Source organism: Numenius arquata, chromosome Z, assembly GCF_964106895.1.
Source record: "Numenius arquata chromosome Z, bNumArq3.hap1.1, whole genome shotgun sequence".
In the NCBI taxonomy this organism is placed as follows: Eukaryota; Metazoa; Chordata; class Aves; order Charadriiformes; family Scolopacidae; genus Numenius; species Numenius arquata.
In genome coordinates, this window is record NC_133616.1 from 17,011,213 (window position 1) to 17,021,737 (window position 10,525).

Genomic DNA, 10,525 nt, shown 5'->3' on the forward strand with positions numbered 1-10,525 from the left:
TTCCTGCTGTAAACGGGCTTACGGAGTATTCTGCTAATGAACAGTTAGTTAATCTAGATAAGCAAGATGTGCTTGACTACTGGCTTCTTTTAACAGTGGTAAAAACTCCTTAAGCACTCTTTTTGTCTTAATGCTTGAGTATTACTACTACTTACCACTGCTGATCATTGGATTAAACAAATGTTCCATGTAGGAACAGAAGATAAACTGCTGCGTAGGCATGTTGATTATAGAGTGACCTGTGACCTAGCTTAATTGGTGATTAATCCAAGCACCTAGTGATTGGTACTTGTTTTCTGGTGTGATAAAGGGATGGTGCAAAATGAATGGAAGTCTGTTAAAAACCAGTGGATCATTCTGGCCCTGCAGACAATTTTTATAGTTGGTGCAATATGGTATTACCTTCAGTTTGAAACTGAATGAGATGCATACAGGTAGTGGTTGTGGAAAGCTGACGTGTAGAGTCAAAGAAACTCCTGCTTCCAGGGTGGAAAAAAACCCCTAAACCACTCATTTTTCTGTGATTTGGCCTTTGTCTCTCCTGAGGTTTCAGCTGTAGTAAAGCAAGTTCAAAGAACTTTACTTTTTTCCTTTGTGCAGCTTTACTCGTGACTGAAATACCACTATAGATGTATAACCTGGTGGAAGAACCTGGTGTTGGAGTGAGGGAGAATGGGGGGAAGGCTTAGCATGAGCTGCTATTTTATAATTGCGAAGTACCAAATTCAGCTTTCTGCAATTGTCTCAAAAGGTAAGGGGATACCCTGGAAAAGCAGTGGGTGGCACTGTTTTACCTTTTACTGAGGAAAAAGTGTCATGGAGTTTCTGCTTTTTTGTCACTGGCAAAGTTGGGACTTCGTAATGTATGCGTTTTTTTACAGCAGTCTTTCATCTTGGACTCATCTGTTCAGGGTGTTTAATGCTGCCTGACAACGTTGAAGTCATAAGAAAGGGTTTTTTTTTTCTTTAAAGATTGTATAGCTACTGAGTGTTTAAAAGCAGAAAGCTTAGAAGCTGTAGCATTCCTATTCTTAAGCTTTGCTCAGCAGAAAACTCTCATGATTCTACTCCTTTAAGTCTCCTGGGAGCATTGTTGTTTAGCATTCTGTTTTGTTGAGTTTGCTGTTTAAAAGAAGCAAAGGCAATTCAAAGAACACAAGATGAAAATCTCCAACTTTGGATCCTTTTTGCCTGTATTAATTTCTGCTGAGGCCTATTGGAGCATATCACAAGGGAACATGAGGTGGAATCTAAAAATAAGTTTTGGTTTTACATAATGAGACAACTATTTTCTCTACTACTGAACTATTTTGCTTAAAACTTGTATCACCTTCAAGTGGGTGACTGATCTATGAAATTCTACCTGTACTGCTATTTCAGATTACAGGTCTGCAACTGGTGACTTGGAATGGAACTGCCTAAGCAGTCTTTCCCAAAACAGAAGTGGGAAGGAGGAGATAGGAAGATTCTGAAGCTTTGTTGTATCTCAATAGGGTCATGTTGCACCAAGTTGTTGGGGTAGATAGTTATGTTTCATTTCAGACAAGAAATAGCTTCAACATTTATAGCGTCTGCTTGGTCATGCAGAAGTCTTTCCTGCTATCTCTCCTGTACTTAGGGTTTCTGTCATTGGAGAAGACAAGTAACAGAATTACAAGGCCAGGCTGGATGGGGCTTTGAGCAACCTGCTCTAGTGAGAGGTGTCCCTGCCCATGGCAGGGGGGTTGGAACTAGATGATCTTTAAGGTCCTTTCCAACTCTAGCGATTCTATGATTCTATGATTCTAAGACACCTGTTCCTTTTATCTGAGAAGCATACGAAGGTTTCCATGTTCTGGAGCTTCACTGAGTTGTTTGTTTTCCTGAGGCGAGAGCAACTCTTGAAGTCGGCTGTTGGTGAGAGAATCTATTGACAACTTGGCCTACTGCTTCTGCAGAGACCATGCATACTGGAAGTATATCTCTGATGGAAGCAATGAAAGTGGTTTTCTAGTGCATCCTGTGCTAAGCGAGTAGTATATACTCAACCAGTAGTATAACCAAAGTGCACCAGAGTATGAGACCTGTGAAGTTTGCACTGAGTTAGCACAAAGTCTGGTCTGGTACAAAAGAATAGTGTCCTCTGAATCAAAACTGAGTCTAATGGATGTAGCCCCAAGAAAGCTTGCTGAAGAGATTGCACAAGAACTGTGTTTTCATAGGGGAAGAAACAAGTGAGTAGAAGTGTCAAAGTCAATGAACTTTCAAGTGAGTAGAATTCTCAAAGTAAATGGAACATCAAATAGCTGACAATGAAGACTGTGAAGTAAGTTTGTGATGACAAATCTTGAAGTTGCATCAAAATCAGACTGGTTGCAAACAGTATGTGACTCCACATATACTATATTCTAGTAGCATACCAGAACCCCTCTGAGACAAGACTGTCAAGAAATAAAAGTTGAGAATCTTGAAAACCCCATGAATTAGAAATGCACATAACAGCTAATATGAAGTCCTGTGTGTCTGGGACCAGGCAACAGCAAATGTGAGACTTATATTTGTAACAGGTTTGAGGTTTTTTTCACATTCTCTGTCTTCCAACAGTGTCATTCCCACCAAAAGCAAGAAAGCCAGTCACCATAATGCAAAACATAAATCCTTGACAAAGAAAGGGCAGGTAGTTGCTCAAGGAGGAGTGTTCCTGTGATTACATTACTGAAAAGTACTTTGGTGTTCCTGGATAGTACCAAATATTGGTAGAGTGGAATCTCACAACGGGTCTGAGACTGGTAGGGGAAAACAGGTAACTGCTCCTCCTCTTTTGCTGTTGTTGAAGCATGACAAGTGCAGGTAACACTGCATTTGACAGTCTTATGCAGGCTGAGGTTACAAAAAGAACATGACAGAAATAAGAAGTTGCTCAGCCATGTCTAGGTGGGTTTGGTTTTAGACATTTGTCAGGTGGATCTTTGGAGGGAGTTCCTGGCAGGGCGGGTCATCTTGTTGGTTAGCCTCAGGAGAGGTTCCAGATAGTATTAAAGAAGCCCATCCTGTTCTGATTCTGGAAACCTTGGACCATGAACTGTTGGAGGATGTTAGTAAATGGAGGCCAGTAATGGTTACAGAGATTGTGCTGCAGCCCTTCTCTAGTACACTGACTAGTACACCCTGTAAATAAATGGTAAAATAAATTTTCGGAACTGAGTTTGTTGGAAGATTTGTCTGTCCTTCATCTACAAATAGTCTAAGAAGAATTACAAGCTATGAGGTGCTAGCGTATAGACACTACTAATACATTTATTAATGCATGCTGTGATGTGAAAGGAGGAAGTTGTGAACCTCACTACATCCTCCTGCAGGAGGAGGAGTGTAGAATCAAAGGGATTATTCATATCTAATTCAGACTGAAGGAAGGCAGTATAAAGTCTGCTTTGCTATTCAGCCTGGTAACTAACCCATTGGTCTTGAAGCTGGAGTTTGAAGATGTGAGGTTAACAATAGTTTCCTCAGCTTTGAAGATGATCTGGTTGGGCCACTTACTACCAGTAACAGATATCCTATGAGGACTTTATTTACAACCTTTTCAAAAATCGTTGAAGAAGTCAAAGAGGTAGGACACTTGGCATGGTTTTTTTTATGTCTCTGCAGAACTAAGTTCTATCAGTCTTATGCTACTGGATAGATAGATAATTCTTTCAGACAGGACAGGCAACTTTATTGTGTCTGCTCAGCTGTAGTGACCTGTAACTGTCTGCAATAATTTTTAATCTATCCTCTCTCTTTTTTTATTGTGCCTGGTTTCTGTATAATTTGAAGATTCCATCTTTAGCTGAAATATTCATTGAGCGAACATTCAGTATTTCTTCTTGGTCTTTTAATAACTCTTTGAAGTTCATTTTATTGAACTACATCTGCTACAGTATCTTCACTGTATTCAACATATTTGTTGGATACGTTCAACGTATTTGTTGGAGACATGGACAGTGGGATAGAGTGCACCCTCAGCAAGTTTGCCGATGACATCAAGCTTAGTGGCATGGTCGACATGCTGAAGGAGAGGGATGCCATCCAGAGGGACCTGGACAGCCCTGAGGAGAGGGACTTGGGGGTGTTGGTGGATGAGAAGCTCAACATGAGCTGGGAATGTGCACTGGCAGCCCAGAAAGCCAACCGTATCCTGGGCTGCATCAAGAGAAGTGTGGCCAGCAGGTCACGGGAGGTGATTCTGCCCCTCTACTCTGCGCTCGTGAGACCCCACATGGAATACTGTGTCCAGCTTTGGAGTCCTCAACACAGGAAGGACATGGACCTGTTGGAACAGGTCCAGCGGAGGGCCACAGAGATGATCAGAGGGATGGAGCACCTCCCCTATGAAGACAGACTGAGAGAGCTGGGGTTGTTCAGCCTGGAGAAGAGAAGGCTCCGGGGAGACCTCATAGCAGCCTTCCAATATCTGCAGGGAGCCTACAGGAGAGCCGGAGAGGGACTCTTTGTCAGGAAGTGTAGTGACAGGACAAGGAGTAATGGTTTTAAATTGGAAGAGGGGAGATTTAGATTAGATATTAGGAAGAAATTCTTTACTGTGAGGGTGGTGAGACACTGGAATAGGTTGCCCAGGGAAGTTGTGGATGTCCCATCCCTGGAAGTGTTCAAGGCCAGGCTGGATGGGGCTTTGAGCAACCTGCTCTAGTGGAGGTGTCCCTGCCCATGGCAGGGGGGTTGGAACTTGATGATCTTTAAGGACCGTCCCAACTCTAACCATTCTATGATTCTATGATACCTTGTATTACCTTTCTCATTCCTACTAAGTCATGCTTGTTTTGTTTCTTTCCTTATATAGCAAGAAGAGTTGATCTTAATGTGTAACCTTTAAAGAAAATCTTCCTTCCAGTTCTTTCCTCTTTTTTGCTTTCAATATTCCTTAAACCTGTAATCAACTCAGTACACATTATCACTGCTGTCAAGGAATACCATACAGGATCGTTTTCACTGTTGCAAGGTAACTTCTGATACAAGAGTGTCTGCAATGCAAATGTGCATGCTTTTGTCAGTCAGAGATCCCAGAACAGGCTTAAATTTCAACCTCGAATTTCAGCCTGTAAAGTCTTTTGTTTGTTTGTTTTTAAAAGCGGTTTCTGCATCAGCACATTTCTCTAGGTAATTGAAGGTGACCAGGAGCTAGAATTTTAAAACTCAAGTTCTGGGATTGTTTAGCCTGGAGATGCGAAGGCTCAAGAGGCATCTTATCAATGTGTATAAATGTCTGATGGGGAAAGAGTGAAGATTTGGCTAGGCTTATTTCAGTGGTACCCAATGAAAGGGCAAGAGAAAATGGGCAGAAACTGAAAACCAGGAAATTCTACTTTAACATTTTAATTTAATTTTTTACTATAATGGCAATTGATCACTGGAGCAGATTGCTCAGAAACGGATGTGGGGTTTCCATTCTCGGAGATACTCCAAACCAGACTGGTCAACCCTACAGCCACTGCTGTAGTTGAGCTTGCCCTAAGCAGGGTGGGTGGACTACACAAGAGATGCCTTAACCACTCTACAATTCTGTGAAAATAAATTAGTGGTCAGTGTATAGATGTGATGCTATAAATGCATTGGAAGAAACCATGTGAGGTGATTTGGGTAAATAGTGGACATTTGCCCTGGATCTTCTCTTTTTTGGTCTTAGTGTGGCCATCCATGTTTGTACATTAATTCCGCGTATACAAATTTTACTTTATGCGGAGCTGCAAATGACTTCAGCAGAAGAGAAGACCCTTCTATTACATCTTCTTTTCTTGGTAGAGTACTGACACTGAGAATGCAGTTCAGGCTATACACTGAATTGTTGTATCTCCAAGTTTATCTCAAAACAGATGTGCCTCTGAGCTTCTTATCAATATAGTAATTCCTTACATATAACCTCTGACATGCCCAAGTGTCTCCTTCCTTCCAGAAGACAACAGCAGGCAGTGCTGACTAAGCCTGTGTTGTCTGTATGTGAATCTAGGTGTTTCATTCTATATATAAGCATAGATATCAAATACAAACTTTCCCTTAACCTCCCAATGATAACTGCTAGAGTAGGACACCCTCCTTTCTGAAGGTATGTAGGGTTTTACCTGTGTGAATAATGACCCACTCTAATCCAGTTACTGTTAAGAAGCTCATGTCAGATATTTTATTGTTGTTTTAATAGGGCAGATATATCCAAATAAACTCTTTGGGAAATCCTGTGTGAATACACAGACAGACCTTGCTATGAAAAGCTTCTCAAGTTGATAAGGTGTTGTGGTTTGGCCTGAATTGGCCAATCCAAATGACAGATGGCCCTTCCCTCCAGAAAAAGAGAATGGAGGGGAAGAGATAAGGAGATTTAGAAGTTTAGAAAGAACTAAACTACTTTAATGAAGTATTAATATTAAAATCAAAAAAAGGAAATAATGAGATAGATACAATATATACAAAACCGTATCAAGCTCCCAGGATGATGTCACCGGCAGGCACTGGGGAAGTCCCTGACTGGACTCAGTGACAGATGGGAACTGAGTTCCAACTCGGGAGTCAGGAACACACGGATCAGGATCAAAGGCAGCTGAACAGGCAGAGATGTCTTCGGACGTCGGTCATTTAAGAAACAGAGCTGGCCCTTTGATCCCTCAGCTTTTATACTGAGCATGGGGCAGATGGGATGTAACACCCCAGTTGGTCAGTTTTGGGTCAGTTGTCCTGTCTGCTCTTCCCCACAGGTGTGACCCCTCTACGCTTTTTCTGTTTCCGACCCTCCAATGGGGAAAATAACGAAATTGGCTGACCTTGCTTGTTATAGCAATAAGTATAAGCAAGAACCTCTCTGCACACCATTCCTTGGCATGAAATACAAACATTGGTCTTATCACTCTGAGAACAAGCAGTTTTCTCCACAATATGCCGTTAATTTCAGAGAGAGGAGGCCTAGCTAAGATGTAACATTACTGAACAGAAAGTTCGTTCTCTTCAGGACATAAGGAAAGTGGACAAGACAGGGGAAAAAGTGGGGGAACAGTAATGCTTGCTTCTTAGAGAAATGATCCAAAAGCATAAATATAAAATTGAGGTGGAGTTAAGAGTCAGACTCTTTGGTAGCATAATATGATTTGGAGTTGTAACTGTCTTTACACAAGGGATTGCTCTGTAAGTTTGGTTTATAGTTTTGAAAGTAGTAATAAGCTGTAATCTAATGTTGTTTCTTAATAGCATGTTATTCTTGATGAACAGCATTTGTAACTGGATATTTTAAAAAACCACTCATGCTTAATGTTGCAATTAGGTATGTTCCCAATAGGATTTTTTTAAGTATCGAAACAGGCTAGATCCCTAAATCCTAATAATTTTAATGGAATTTTAATTTAGTTTTCGAAGGTACATAGATATTTTGATGATTTTTTTTTTTTATATATACTTCTAAAGACACTAACCTGCCTTTCGAAAACGTTCAGCAAGATTTCATTACAATACAAATCTAAAAAATAAAGCATTCAGCTTTGCTCAGACTGGGCAGTACGTAACTTCTGAACCATGCTGCTTTACACTCTTACAAGCATAGTATTATGCTGACTGTGAGCTGAATTAACAAATGGCCAGTCTGGCATTGAAGAGACGCTAAACAAAATCAACATAATGATTGTGTATTTGGACATTTGTTCTCTCTGGAGACATACCTACTGGGCTTTTCTGAAAATGTCATATGTGCACAAAGAATTATAGCTTAAATAAATCAACTATGTTTTTGTTGCAAGCCATTGGATCAGACTGTGGCATTACCTTGAATCTGGATGGCTGGAAGCAATTGGGATGGAAGTTTAAATGTCAAGTGTGATGTTGCCATTTTATCTTCTGTATTAAAAGGTGCCTAAGAAGGGCAGGATGGACTGAAACACCTCACTGAGCACCACCTGAGCCAAATAATGAAAGGAAACAATTGAGAAGACAGAAGTCGAGTCTATCTCCTCAAAGTAAACTCTGAGCTAAGTGGAAGTAAAAGTGAACTCTGCATCTTGAAACTGTAAACAGAAATGTCTTTACAGGAGAGGATAGATTATTTATATGATCTAAGAATCATAGAATCATAGAATCATCTAGGTTGGAAAAGACCGTTGGGATCATCGAGTCCAACCATCTGCCCTACTCTACAAAGTTCTTCCCTACACCATATCCCCCAACACCACATCTAAGCGACTCTTAAACTCATCCAAGGATGGTGACTCAGCCACCTCCCTGGGCAGCCTTTTCCAGTGTCTGATCACTCTTACTGTGAAGAATTTCTTCCTAAAGTCCAGTCTAAACCTACCCTGTTGCAGCTTGAATCCATTCCCTCTTGTTCTATTGCTTGTGAGAAGAGACCAGCACCAACCTCTCTACAATGTCCTTTCAAGTAGTTATGGAGAGTGATGAGGTCATCCCTCAGTCTCCTCTTCCTCAAACTAAACAGTCCCAGCTCCCTCAATTGTTCTTTGTACGATTTATTCTCCAGGCCCTTCACCAGCTTCGTTGCCCTTCTCTGTACCCGCTCCAGCACCTCGATATCTCTCTTGTATTGAGGTGCCCAAAACTGGACACAACACTCCAGGTGTGGCCTCACCAGTGCTGAGTACAGGGGGACAATCATCTCCCTACTTCTGCTGGTCACACTATTTCTAATACAAGCCAGGATGCCATTGGCTTTCTTGGCCACCTGGGCACACTGCCAGCTCATATTCAGCCGCTTGTCAATTAGAACCCCCAAGTCCTTTTCCGCCAGGCAGCTTTCCAGTCACACTTCCCCAAGCCTGTACCGATGCATGGGGTTGTTGTGGCCCAAGTGCAGGACCTGGCACTTGGTCTTGTTGAAGCTCATACCATTAATACTGGCCCATCGATCCAACCTATCTAAGTCTCTCTGTAGAGTCTCCCTGTCCTCATGCAGATCACACTCCCGCTTAACTTGGTGTCATCTGCGAACTTACAGATGATACACTCTATGTCATTATCAAGATCGTCAATTAAGATGTTAAACAGAAATGGTCCCAACACTGAGCCCTGGGGAACACCACTTGTGACCGGCCACCAGCTGGATTTAACTCCATTGAGCACCACTCTTTGGGACCATCCACACAGCCAGTGCTTGGCTTCAAGAATGATGACTTCAAAAAATAGTAGCAAAACAGGATTAAAATAATGCAAACTGTGTGGCTCCATTGATTAGGTATTAATATATTTAACTGATATTGACAATAAATAACCAAGATGAGGCACCTCTGGGCTAGGCATGTTCTTACTAAGCGACTTGCATCCAAAATCCTACCAACATGCACTAGGAAGAAGAGGGACTAAAAGAGAGGTCTGCTAGCAGGTGTGTGTGTGTCTAGAGCTAGGGGTAAGTGCCAGATTGTTTGGGTGCTGTGAGTAGAGGGAAGGGTATGGGTGGGAAGTCTGTAGTAATCAGGTGAATGATTGTGAGGAAGAAAGAGGGTCTTTTTTTCCCTTCTCCTCACCCTTCTGGACCCTCCCTGGCTCTCGCCAGTCTCTCCACTGAAATCACAAACCCTTCTTCTCCCAAATTTCACTGAATTTCACTGAATTTTTAGAGTTGGAAGGGACCATAAAGATCATCTAGTCCAACCCCCCTGCTGAAGCAGGATTGCCCAGAGCATGTTAGAGCATGTTACTCAGGACTGCATCCAGGCGGGTCTTGAAAATCTCCAAAGAAGGGGACTCCACAACCTCCCTGGGCAGCGTGTTCCAGGGCTCTGTCACCCTCACCATAAAGAGGTTTCTTCTCATATTTGAGTGGAACCTCCTCTGTTCCAGCTTGTGCCTGTTGCCCCTCGTCCTCTCACTGGCAACCACTGAAAAGAGTCTGGCTCCCTCCTCCTTCAACCCACCCTTTAGATACTTATAAGGATTGATAAGGTCTCCCCTCAGCCTTCTCTTCTCCAGACTAAAGAGTCCCAGCTCTCTCAGCCTTTCTTCATAAGGGAGATGCTCCAATCCCTTAATCATCTTTGTTGCCCTTCACTGGACTCTTTCCAGTAGTTCCCTATCCCTCTTGAATTGGGGAGCCCAGAACTGGATGCAGTATTCCAGTTGTGGCCTCACCAGTGCAGAGTAGAGGGGGAGAATGACTTCCCTCGACCTACTAGCCACACTCTTCCCTATGCAGCCCAGGATTCCATTGGCCTTCCTGGCCACAAGAGCACACTGCTTGCTCATTGTCATTTTGCTGTCTACCAGGACCCCGAGATCTTTCTCTTCAGAACTTGACTCCAGCAGGTCCACCCCTAACCTGTATTGGTGCCTAACAGTCTTCTTCCCCAGGTGCAGGACCCTACACTTTTCCCTGTTGAACCTCATGAGGTTCTTCCTTGCCGAGCTCTCCAGCCTCTCCAGGTCTCGCTGGATGGCAGCACGGCCCTCCGGGGTGTCAGCCATCCCTCCCAGTTTGATATCATCAGCAAACTTGCTGAGGATACACTCAGTCCCCTCGTCCAGGTCGCTGATGAATATGTTGAACAGGACTGGACCAAGTATTGAC